Source organism: Prionailurus viverrinus, chromosome F2 (assembly GCF_022837055.1).
Source record: "Prionailurus viverrinus isolate Anna chromosome F2, UM_Priviv_1.0, whole genome shotgun sequence".
Taxonomy (NCBI): domain Eukaryota; kingdom Metazoa; phylum Chordata; class Mammalia; order Carnivora; family Felidae; genus Prionailurus; species Prionailurus viverrinus.
In genome coordinates, this window is record NC_062578.1 from 69,037,612 (window position 1) to 69,050,970 (window position 13,359).

General features: G+C 41.7%; 1 long non-coding RNA gene across 1 annotated transcript; it reads right to left on the reverse strand.

Moving 5' to 3' along the window:
• Nucleotides 1–4,996: 4,996 nt before the first annotated feature.
• On the reverse strand, nucleotides 4,997–7,469 carry LOC125156461 (uncharacterized). The gene is made up of 3 exons (XR_007148618.1): nucleotides 7,375–7,469; nucleotides 5,331–5,527; nucleotides 4,997–5,173 (listed from the first exon to the last, which is right to left on the reverse strand). It is a non-coding gene; the product is annotated as an uncharacterized LOC125156461 (long non-coding RNA).
• Nucleotides 7,470–13,359: the final 5,890 nt, after the last annotated feature.

Sequence of the window (13,359 nt, forward strand, 5' to 3'; positions counted from 1 at the left end):
GAGCGCCATGGCGGGCTCTGTGCTGATAGCTTAGAGCCTGGAGCCTGCTTCAGATTCTTCTCCACCTCTCTCTGCCCCTCCCCTGCTCACACTCTGTCTCTCAAAAAAGAATAAAAAACATTAAAAAATAAAAAATATATTAAAACTTTTGTGCTTCAAAAGATACTATCAAGAAAGTGAAAGGACAACCTAAAGACTATAGCTATATTTGAAAATTGTGTATCTGATAAGGAACTTGTATCTAGAATATATAAAGAATTCTTACAATTCAGTAATAAAAATAAATAACCTAGTTTAAAAAGGCAAAGGATTTGAATGGACATTTCTCCAAAGATGACATACAAATGGCTGATAAGCATATGAAAATATGCCATAGATCATTAGTCATCAAGTAAGTGCAGATCACAAACCACAATGAGATATTACTTCAAGCCCACTAGCCTAGAATCAAAAGGTAGGTCAATAACAAGTGTTGGCAAGGTTGTGGAGAAACTGAAACCCCTCTAGATTGCTAGTGGGAAGGCAAAGTCACTACTACAGAAAACAATATGACAGTTTCTTCAAATGATTTACCCTATGATCCAGACATTACATTCCTAGAGATACGGCCACAGGGAAAAAAAAAACCTATGTCTACACAAAAAGTTGTACACAAATGTTTACAGCAACAATATTCATAATAGCCAAAAGGTAGAATCAACCCAGTGTCCAACTGGATATTTGGATAAACAAAATATGATACATCCATACAATGAAATATTATTTGGCCATGAAAAGGAAAGAATGACTGACATACGCTATAACACGGACAAATCTTGAGCACATTAAACTAAGTAAAAGATGCCAGTGACAAAAGATCACATATTGTATTATCCGTTTATATGAAATGTCCAGAATAAGAAAATGTAAAAAGATAGAAAATAAGATAATGGTTGCTTAGGGCTGGAAAGGATGGTGGGTGGGGAAGGGATGGGAGTTGATAGCTAAATCCGATGTTCTTTTCTTAAATTTTTTTTTTCAACGTTTATTTATTTTTGGGACAGAGACAGAGCATGAACAGGGGAGGGGCAGAGAGAGAGGGAGACACAGAATCGGAAACAGGCTCCAGGCTCTGAGCCATCAGCCCAGAGCCCGATGCGGGGCTCGAACTCACGGACCGCAAGATCGTGACCTGGCTGAAGTCGGACACCTAACCGACTGCGCCACCCAGGCGCCCCCCGATGTTCTTTTCTTAAATTGAGATGACAAAAATATTCTAAAATTGATTGTAAGGATGGTTTCAAATCTGTAAATAAAAATAACTGTACCTTTTAAATGAGTGAATTTTATGGTATGTGAGATATGTCTCAAGAGAGCTGTTAAGACACAAGAAGAAAAATGGCCCATGTTTGCAGATGTTTAGTAGCCTGTTTCCTGAATACAGGAAGTTGGGAGCCCAGTTTGAACTACCGTTGTCCCTTGTGATTCACAGTGCCAGCATTTTCACTAATACGATTCTCTTAATTCTGTGGGTTTTTACGAAGTTGAGAAGTTCACTCTATGCCACGAAACTGCGTCCATAATTATTTTTGAGTCAGATCTTCTAATTCTGACTGCCTAAGTGAATGCAGAGGGCCAGGGCTTTTGTCTTCCTGAGAGCACCACTTTCAGTATTTAAAGATCTTAACAAAGGTGTTACAGTTACTGCTATACAGCAAACCATACCAAAACCTAGTGAATTAACGTAATCATGATTTTTAATATGTCTGATCGTTTTGTGGGTCAGCCTGGAGATTCCCAAGCTGATTCTGCCTGCACTCACATATGTGTTGTTTCAGCTAGAGATTTGGCTGGACTGGAAGGTGCGAAATGACCTCACTCACACGTTTGACCCTTGGTTCTGGCCTTTGGCTGAGATTCTTCAGTTTTTTCTGCATATGACCTCTCATCTGCCAGTAGGCTAGTTCAACTAGTTCAGCTGCCTTCCCTGGCTAAGGGAAGTTTTCCGAGAGAACCGAAGCAGAAGATGTAAAGCCTTTTAAAGCTCAACCCCGGAAGTTGCATTATGTCATTTCCGCCATATTCCATTGGCCAAAGCAAGTTATACTGGTCTAGATTCAAGAGAATGGAGAAACAGATTCCACAACCAGACGGTGGGCAAAGGGAAAGCCTCTCTGCAACATATCTTTGTCTTACTGAGATAGGAAGGGTTAGGGACGTTAAACAACTTCTGCAGTCCTTACAAGTATTTTGGACTTTATTGCTTGGAGCATCTCTAAAATATACTAGTAACAGAGAATTACATGATCAGTTTGTGCTTTAGAGAGATGGCTCTGAGAGCAGTGTGGAAGATGAAAGAGGAAAGACAGAAGTTAGGCACAGTGTATTTAGAAAAATAATGCAGTTGTCCACCTGGAGATGACAAGGGCTCGAAGAGAGATTGAATGAGGAGATGGCTTATGGACTTTTAAATCTGACTCAGTGTTAGGCAAGTGTCAAGATTTTATATAGCATGACAACTCACTATACCATGACTATATGTATATGTAATAAATTATATATAACATCTCTAGTAATACACATATGTGTTGTAAAACTATATCAAGTGAAAGGAAGAGAATGATGAGCACAGAGTTTGGGATGATGACGGTCTTAGATGAGGGATGTAAACTATTATAAAAGTTTTGGACTTGTGATTGGGTAGTAGACTCATATGTGCTTGTTATATTGCTACAAAAAGAGAAAGCAAAGAGAAATAGATAGTTGTAGACCAAAGGTGTAAGCATAGTGTGAAACAGGGATTGTTCTGTATATATCTGATCCATGAAGGAAAATGATAATGCTGATCTGCTTTGTGGATCTCCAGTGAGATGGGTTAGTATGTACTATGCAGCATTTCCCCACCTTGTTTGCTCCAGAATCATTTCTCCACAGATGAAGCGTGGAAGCTGTCAAGGCACTTATTTCACAGATGAGGAAAATGAGTTTATGAGATGTAAAACAAACTTGCTCTTCTTTCTTATTCTGTTTTCTTTCTCCCTCCCTCCCTCCCTCCCTTCCTTCCCCTCCTTCCTTCCCTTCCTTCCTTCCCTCCCTCCCTCCCTTCCTTCCCCTCCTTCCTTCCCTTCCTTCCTCCTTCCTTCCTTCCTTCCTTCCCCTCCTCCCTCCCTCCCTCCCTTCCTTCCCCTCCTTCCTTCCCTTCCTTCCTTCCTTCCTCTCCTCCCTCCCACCCTCCATCTCTTCTTTCTTCTTTTTTTCTTTCTTTCCTTCTTTCTTTCTTTCCTTCTTTCTTTCTTTCCTTCTTTCTTTCAGTGATTTGTCTTATCTTTTTTAGGTAATAGCTAGTCAATGCCATTCAATAAGTCTGAGTACTTTAAAAGGTCCTGAGAATACCATAAAAGAGTACAAACCACATTCTAGTCTCCAGAGATGTGATGTCTAGGACAATGGCTATAAGTTACCTGTGGCTTTAAGCACTTGAACTGTGGATGGTATAACCAAGGAACTAAATTTCCAATTTTATATAATTTTAACAATTTTTTAACAATTAAAATATTTTTCCGTTAAATATAACCATTGTTTCAGTGTGACTGCATTTCACTTAACATCTTGAAAATTTATGGGGCGCCTGGGTGGCTCAGTCGGTTAAGCGTCTGACTTTGGCTCAGGTCACGATCTCTCGGTCTGTGGGTTCGAGCCCTGCGTCAGGCTCTGGGCTGATGGCTCAGAGCCTGGAGCCTGCTTCCGATTCTGTGTCTCCCTCTCTCTCTGTCCCTCCCCCATTCATGCTCTGTCTCTCTCTGTCTCAAAAATAAATAAACGTTAAAGAAAAAAAAAAAGAAAATTTAGCATCCAAGTTGATATGCGTGATAAGCATAAGATACACAGTGAACCTGGAATATGGTTAGACAAACAGATTTTAGAAGCAGAAAAGATCCATTATGTTTTGGACATGTGGAAAGAGGATTTAGTATAAGGAAAGAATGTAAAATATTGCATTAATAATCTTTATATTTATCCCCTGAGAAAACGATACTTTTTAACATATTAGGCCAAATAAAATTTATGATTAAAACTAATCTCATCTTCCTTACTATTTTTAATACGGCTGCCAGAAAAATTAAAATTCCATATATTGCTCTTATTTGCTTGTAGTTGACAGCACTGCCCTGGGATCTTTTTATTCCTTAGGCAAAAATACAAAGCATGAACTTTGAAAAACCGTACCTGCCATGTGACCTCATGAACATCAAAAGAGAAAAATGTCCTTCTCCGGCTCTCTGACTTTTTAAGTTGTTAGCCGTCATTGACTCTCCCTAATGTGGGTGGTCACAGCCCGGGGTCGGCAAGGTCTATTCCCAGCACCAAACAGAAGCTATGGAGTAGAAGGTCAGAGGGGTCTGTTTGGGGCAGTGTCATCTAGACAGACAGCTCTCATGACTGAGGAGAGGCCGCGGCTTGGCTTCTCTGTTTAATCAATCTTGGCAGCCCTTTATTGCTTGCTTGACTAAAACACAGCCGGGATTATTGCTTTAAAGGACATTTCTCTATCAGTTCTTTGCAGAGCAGAGAATTCTCAGGGCCACACAAATTACCTGTGGATATGCCAATGATGTAAAAGGCAGGAGTGATGGGTGGGAAGAATAAAACAGAAATGTAAGAGCTCAAAAGTGACCCAAGCCCTCTCGTCATGGAGTCAGGATGTCACTCGGAGTACTGGGTCTCTCTTTGGAGTCTGAATTTGATCCTCTCAGAGAGGAGACACGTAGGGATAGAAGAAGGAGTCCAGACAGGGTGTGTGTGTACACAACACAAACATATATAACCTAAAAAATTGTGCCCTTCCAAATGAAGACCCACACCATAAATGTCTGATTTCATTGAACATTTACCCAGTGCCTGACACAAGTCGGTGGTTTGGTTGTAGATGGAAGGGAAAGAGGAATCGAGGATAAATACTGGCCTGAGTATTCAAACTGGCCAGTTTCTGGCCTGAGCAACTTGGTTGTGCCATTTACTGAGACGCCGAAGGTTTGGATCCAAGGTCGAGGAGATAGAAATGAGAGCCGCTGTGGACCTGTAAATTCGGTAAAAATCTCTTGATCTGGTTGAGCTTTCGTTGTGTTTTGTTTTAAATCTTCTCCAGATGACTCCACAGGGCAGCCAGGGTTGAGAACACTGGGATCTCATGGGTCTGGAATATGGTGGGATAAATAGGTTTCAGAAGAAAAACGATCCACTCTACTTCGGACATATGAAAAAGAAGAAATGAGTCCGATTCAGGGATCCGAACCGAAGCCTCAGCCCTGTAATCTTGCAGAGGTGCTACCCCATTTAGCCTGTTTGCTCACCTGTGAAATGAAGAGGTTGGACTAGTGCAATCTCTTAGCTGCTCCTAGGTGACTAGCGATCCCCATCTTTGCCAATATCCTCCGAGTGGTACAAGGTATGGCACAGTGGTTAAAAACATGGATTTGAACCCAGCACTACCACTTCCCACGTCTCTGACACCAGACATATCAACCTGTCTTATGATGGATTTCCTTGGCTGAAAAAAAAAAAAAAGGATCACAGTACCTAACACCCCAAGTCCTTACAAAGGCTAACCAAATCGATACCCATGAAGTACTTAGCACAATGACTCTCACCTCAAAGCTGGTCAGTGAACGTGGCTCATTATTGTTATGCCCTTTTACGTTCTTGTTATTTACCTTGTCTGATTCAGTTGATTTTACATACTTGGCTAATTTCTCTACAGATTCGCAAGGACATATTTCCCCCCATGCTCGAACTAAAACAGGAGATTACAAAAACCTCCACAATGAGTGGAGTTAATTATCATTCATTCTCCACCCTCAGAATCTGTGAGACTGTACTTGAATAGTGGAATTATCCCTGGGAGCTTTCCAAAGCATTTCAGCACAAAATCTTTACTTAAAAAAGAGAAAATAAATCTCCCGTAAGAATACATTACTTCATTTGGAAAGTACAACAGTAATAATTGCTTTATTCGCTTATAACAATTTCACCGTCCCAAACTTACCCGCAAACACGTATCTTTTGGTCTGGAAGTCTCACTGCCAGAGAGCTTATTTACACATTTTGCAAGGAGGGGAAGAGAAGGAGTAGACATTCATCGTGCTAAGCCTTGTGCTGTGCTTTTTAATTAGATTTTTAACAGCCAGGCAACGTTTCGAATGCATAGACTCTTTTGAACCTTAAAAACATCTATTTTAGGTGTATGTAATTATTTACTTCTAAAAGTGGGTGCTGGGTGCACAGATTTTTGTTCTATTTTTCTGCACCTTTCCCTACATCTGAAATGGTTCATTAGGCTTTTGTTTTGCAGCGGCATCTGCTGCGTGACCTCAGTCTCACAAAGAACCACGTTGCTTCTTGGTGCTACGTTCAGACCTCTTGTGCCTTATTTTGTCTTTTTCCACACTTATTTATGTTTGGGGGATAAATGCTAAATGCACGTTTAGTGCCTGCCCAGGAGGCATTTCTGGCCTGCCGGGCAGTTTCTGAGGCCACTTCAGTAATCACTCCTTCTGTTGAAAACACACTGGGAAGTTGCATGACCCGGACTGCCGTGCGCCAAGCTGGAGCCTGGTTGGACTAAATAGTTTTGGATTCAGGAGGACCGTTTCCCATCAGGAAGACTGGAATTAACTAGCTACAGTCAGCATGTCCCCACAGAAGACAAATGCCTCTCCAATAACAGCCCTTTCAGCCGGTAAATAGACCTGACATTTAGGCATCTATCGCTCCTTTTGCACTAATAAGTCTGACTGGAGGCCCAGAAATCATTACAGGAGTGAGAGCTTTTAATGAGCTCTAGGAGAAGAATATGGCTGAAAAAACATATTACCTGCAGTTAAGCAGCACCAAGGATGCTAATGTTAAAATTTATGAGAAAAGTGCTTGAGGAAGGCCTGAGCCATTATAAAAGCTAGGCATAATTTCTGTTTTAGAAAAAAAAATCAGATCATTCTTTTAAAAAAGGTCTACCCTAGAGTTTACTGAAACCTCATATTAGGTTTTATTCTAGATTTTTTTTGCACCCTTTCATCTCCACCATGGTTAAAGCTTAGGCTGAAGAATGGGCGGTGGGAGCATGTGGTGAGCTGATAAATGTATCCGCTGGCTTATTTTTCTGCAAAAAAAAAAAAAAAGTGCATGGTCTCCCCAACTGTTTTACCCACTAAGGGCCACAGATTCTCATCCGTTCTTTAACCCATCCATGTATTTAATTATTCACTTAACAAACACTTTTTAATTCAGTACTTACAGAGTGCCTGGTAATCTGATGTGTGAAGCGGTTAATAAAACATCTCATTTTCCCCAGAGAATTTAAATGCACACACCATTTACTCTCTTACATAGTGAACTTACGGTTCAAAGCACAGATACACCTGGGTTTGAGTTCGGGTTGTCCCGGTTGTTTATACTTCCTAAACGCAGGTTAACCATGCAATGCCTTGTCCACAGCAGAACACTTCTGAGAGACAAAAGAAGTCTCATTAATGTTTTTGTTATCGGTTACTACAGAGACAACCTTAAAACCCAGTGGCTTACAGCAGGCATAGTCACCATCTCTCATGATTCTCGTGTTGAGCGAGCTTGGCAAGGTGGTTCTCACTGGTAGTCTTTCCTATGTTTTTTGGCTGACGATGACTGCAAAGGCAGTATGGTACACACAACATTCTGTGACCGAAGGAGTCATAGCACAGCCTGGAGTGAAAGGGCTGGATGAAGAGACTCTACCTCGATGGGAAATGACAATTAGAGTCGGGGGAAATGAATGACAGTGGGTGGCCCTCTTGGAGAGAAGCTATCTCAATGACTACGCTAGGAAAAGAGAGAGAGCCCAGGGTTTTTCCAGTGATTGTCATCCAACCTCAATCTCCTTATCTGTAAAATACAGTAATAACAATATAACTCCCATTGGCTTGTAATGAGGATTAAACAAAATAATCCAGGTAAAACTGGAAGACCATATCTGGCACAGAGTGAGCAGGTAAGGGGTTCCAGCTGTTACGAAGCCTCAGGTTGACCACACTATTCTCCATTTCTGTGGCGACAGCCCTGGTTTAGGCCCTTTGTCACCTCTCATGTGGTGGCACAGTTTTTGGACCAGTCTTGCTGTTTCCATGTTCATTTCTCATCTATCTGTCTGTCCTTCAGATATACAGTAGTTCATTTCTGCAAGTACCATTCTATCACTGCCCCCCCACACCCCTGTCTGACACCTTCAGCAGGTCCTCACTCGTCACACTGTCAGAAAAATCTAAATTTCTGACCTGTGCCCAAACACACTGACCACATATAGCTATAGTTGCTGTGGATGTGTGCTTCCCTGCTCCCTGCCTGGCTCCAGGCTGCTCTTTCCACCAGGAGTGCCCTTTCCTGGGTCGTGTCCAACTCCCAATCCTTCAAGGTTTCTTCGGAAACTGACAGTGTTCTCTCCTTCGTCTGCATCCGCATTTCATCTGTGCCTGCCGTAAGGCTCTGGAGACTTTCTGCTTTGCACTATGATCATGGGAATATGTGGTTGTTTCAAGAACTGGAGGGAGAGAAGGAGGAAAGACAGATTGAAGTGGAATGCTTTTGAAATAGCTAATTTTGTTTCCAGCTCTGTCATCATTTGGTTCTCTTTAAACTAGGCTGTTCATTGAGTGCCTTGAATAAAGGATGTGGCAGCAGAAAGATGGTTTTGAGATTCAAAATCCTAAAATGTGATCGGTAGAAATTACTCAAGGTGGGCACAGTAACTCTGGAATATATGAAGAGAGGAGCAAGGCTTCCATCTGTGACATGAGAAAATAATTTCTCCAGGCTTTGTCAAAGGGAAGGGTGCACAGACAATGTGCAAAGGGGGACGGAATGTGTGGCCCCAGATGAGGGCCTCAGAACTGGAAGGACTGTATAGGAGGAGTAGACTCAGAATTTGGGGAAGGCTCAGGTGCCTGGGTGGCTCAGTCGGTTAGGTGTCCGACTTCAGCTCAGGTCATGATCTCACAGTTCGTGGGTTCGAGCCCCACATCGGGCTCTGCGCTGACAGCTCGGAGCCTGGAGCCTGCTTCGATTCTGTGTCTCCCTCTCTCTCTGCCCCTCACCTGCTCACACTCTGTCTCTCTCTCTCAAAAACAAATAAACATAAAAAAAGAAAAGAAAAGAATTTAGGGAAGGCTCGGTTTCTCTTGAGTGAGCACTGTTCTGTCCATCTGAGGGGCTACACTCATGATGCTGTCATTAGTGTCCAAAGCACGTCCAGAACTGCCTATGGACAGATACCCATGTCTGCCTTACCCTTTGCTTGGTTCTTGACTGAACAATTACCCTCACTGTCCTTGAGTTCTCCTTTATGCATGAGAAAGGGTGAGCCCTGGTCATTGATGGATGGTGGATGTATAGAAAGAAATAATGTCTGCAACTGTGCTTGGTGGGCACAAGCAGATTCAACGTAAGAACTGGGCTGAGACAGGGACCAATCAATCTTAACATTGCACAATTATTGTCATGAATAATAACACATAAATACTTACGGAATGAAAGCCTACCGCTGAAGGCACAATGGCATTATTTAGTTTCTGCACCAGAGATTTGCCTCTCCTCTCCCATTCATTTATTTAACCAACCTTTTATGTTCATATACACTTATTGACATTTCTTTTATGCCTTGGGTTATAATCCAATGTTACCTTGTGCATTTTTTTTTCTCAAATTGTTTTAGCTTTGGCTGCTGGGAGCTTCTTCAGTTCACTCCTGTGTCTCTTTGATAGACCCCCATTGTTGTTTTGAGCACTTCCCTACTTTTTGGCACAAGGTTCTTCATGCCCATCTTGTATTCTTTGTACTCCAATCCTAGAATAATCCATTTCTCCTGGGAGCCCTTTTCTCTTTTACTGGAATGGCATTGGAAACCAAGATCTGGACACTAAGTGGGCTTTGTCTTTTAATTTAGGAAAGGAGGTTCTTTATAGAAGACTCCTATTTCAATCTCAACACTGGGCTAGGAAATAAAGTATGAGTCCCCTGACCTTCAATAGTGGAAGAAGGTATAGTTAGGGATGCATGTGAAGTAAACCGACCTACAAGAGTTGCTACCATGAGAGAGCCAACCATCACACATCCAGATTTTCAAACCAGACTACAATGAACACCTCCCTGACTTACTTGGAAATTTGGGACACTTCATTATTGCAAAATTTTATGTTCCTATTTCAGCCCTAAGTGCAGACTAGTAATCAACACGATATAAATGTATTTGGATTTCAGCCACTTATAATAATGATGATGATAGTAACCAATGTTTGTGAAGTGCTTAGATAAGCCAGGGACTACAGCAAGGATTTTGCATGCATTATCAGCTTGGTTCCTCAAAAAAATCCCTAGGCACTATTATCTTCAGAGGAGGCAGCTGAGGCTCGGGAACATCAGTGGTTTGTCGAAGCTAACAGCTAACAAAGTGGAGCTGAAATTTGAAGCTGAGCAGCCTTTAACAAGGACCTCAGCCTCAAGGACTCTGTGACTGCCTTGGCCATTTATAAGGAAAGGCATTGCATATGGGGGTATGGCATCTGCAGAATCTGTTGCAAGACCCATTGCCGGATAGTCACATAGAGCACATAAAAGCTGGTATGTGCTCTACGGGGCGTGGGATATCCATGTGCTTAGACCTATCATGCCACAAGTGATTTCACCCCATCAGAACTCAGCCATACTCGCCTCATGCGTGAGTCACACACGTAGAGTGGTTTGTTTATGAAAGGTATGAGAACTCAGACTCCAGTCCAAGATGATATAGCAATTCATAAACTGGTTGAAAAAGCAAGGACCCATTCGTTTAGTGACTACTAAGATGAGGTTATACCTATCGCAAAACTGTCTGCAAACGACAAAGAATATGACAAGAGCAGGGTATTTGGATCAGGCTCTGCAGAAAATGAACAAGTAGAGGTAGAGGAAAACAAGTTATCTCATGTGTGGCTTTCGCTTAGGACTTCTCTCAGTCTGGTAGAGCCACCCCTGATTTTATATCCTGGGTTTCAGTCCCAACTAAACCCCAAATCGGTGGGGCACCTACATCACGCGCGTCTTGGCAGTCCATCATTAATGACATGGCAACGCACTGGTATAAGTGAACGCGATCCTGACTTAGCCTGAGTTTGAATCCTGCCCTGACCAGGTGTGTCATTTTGGGCAAGATATGTAACCTCTCCCCGTACCTCAGATTCCCCATCTGTAAAATGGAGATTATAATGGTTCTTGCCTTTGAGGATTACTGTACCATGAGTGATAATATTTCATTAAATGTGTTTAGAACATTAGTCAATTCATTCTGATATAAATTTTAGTAATAAAATAGGTGAATTATTTCTGTATAGTTTATTGATCATAAATATGTATTAAAATTAACTTTTTGGGTAACACTGTACTTTTTAAGTGAATCTCTTCCATCAGAATATGCCAAACATAACTTCACTTAGCCTTTGCTTGATGATGTCATCATCATGAATGTCATGAATCTTCAGTTTGAGATATGCAGTTCTGCCACTCCTGACCCTCCAGGACCCCTGCCTGCCATTCTAACCTCATCTATTTCCTCTACACACACCCAGTGTTTCAGAGAGTGTGGCTCCTCTATTTACCCAACCCTGTCTCCTCTCTATGAGATTTCATGGAAACGCTCCTCTGCCTCAAATATTTTACTTTCTGTCCTTTATTCTTCTGATCAAACTTTGTATGTGTCATTCAAGACCCATCTCAGATATCACCTTTCCCAGTCTTCCTTCCCCTGGCTTTCAGAGTTAGATATATCTCCCCTGTGCACCTATGGAAGGCTGAACATACACATAGAATGATATCTATCACAAGTATCATAGTTCTTTGCTTTTTTTTCTATACATATCCCCGTTGGATTCTTTTTTTTTTTAATGTTTTTTATTTATTTTTGAGAGAGACAGACAGCACAAGCAGGGGAGGGGCAGAGAAAGAGGGAGACGCAGAGTCTGAAGCAGGCTCCTGTCTCTGAGCTGTCAGCATAGAGCCCGACATGGGGCTAGAACTCGTGAACTGTGAGATCATGACCTGAGCCAAAGTCAGACACTTAACTGAGCCACCCAGGTGTTCCTCCCATTGGATTCTGACCTCCATAAACTATTTTACACTCATCTTTGGATATCCAGTGCCCATCAAAAAAACTGCAATTTAATAGTCTCTTTATATATGCTTACATGAATAAACAGACATAAAAGCACATTGAGATTTCCCTTTTATCTAAGCAAAAGTGAGACCACACTGGGTCCAATAAATGGATAGCAGTGACATATTTTATGTGCATCATTTGAAGTGATTTTTGTATTTCCATAGGCAATTATTGAGTGCCCAACTACATGCAAGGCACTGGTTCAATTTGAAGAGCAGAAGGGAAAAGACCTTGTTGTATTCTTTTCCATGGTAGGAAGATTCTACTCCTTAGCACTGAGTTCCTCACTCCTCTCCAAGAAAGAAGGAATTGCTCCTTCAGTCAGAGTCTATAATTTGCCTTTCTGTCCCATGACTCAAAGGAAGGAGGGAATCAGAAGGTCCCACCTAAGCCTCAAACTTGATATATACACTTTACTGAAGTTTTATTGGAGCTTTGCTCTAGGAATTGCATGGTGCTATGCCACTAAATAAAGTAATACTTTGTTTTCCATGTGACAATGGCTCTTTTATATACAGCTCTCCAAGAAACTGTCTTTGGTTGGGGTGGGGGTTTTGGGGGCTGGAGAGAGGATGGAGAAAGTAGAGATAAATTATGCAGCAGGATTCAGGCTTTTCTGTGTTTCTAGCTGTACCATCAAAAAACTACTGAAATTCATTCCTCCATGAAAGAAAAGACACATTAACCAACATCATCTCATCCTTGCCCTCTAAAGATTGCAATTTAATGACCTTATGAAATCTACGTGAATGAGAAGAGCTGGTACATTAGTTTCCTAGGGCTGCTGTAATAAGGACCACAGCCTGGATAGCTTAAAACAACAGAAATGTATTGTCTCACAGGATAGGAGGCCAGAAGTCTAAAACCAAGGTGTTAAAAGGATTGGTTCCTTCAGGGGATGGTGAGGGAGAATCTGTCCCATACCTGTCTCCTCATTTCTGGCTGTCTTCCATTCTTGGCATTCTTTGGTTGTAGATGCACTATCCTGATCTTCACGTGGGTGTCACATGGCATTCTCCCTTGTGTGGTGTCTGTGTCTTTCTGTGTTCTCTCCCCCTCTAAGAACACCAGTCATTAGATTGAGGACCCACTCCAAACTCAGGATGATTTAATTTTGAGATTAATTACATCTGCAAAGACCCTATTTCTTTTTCTTTTTTAGTTTCAAG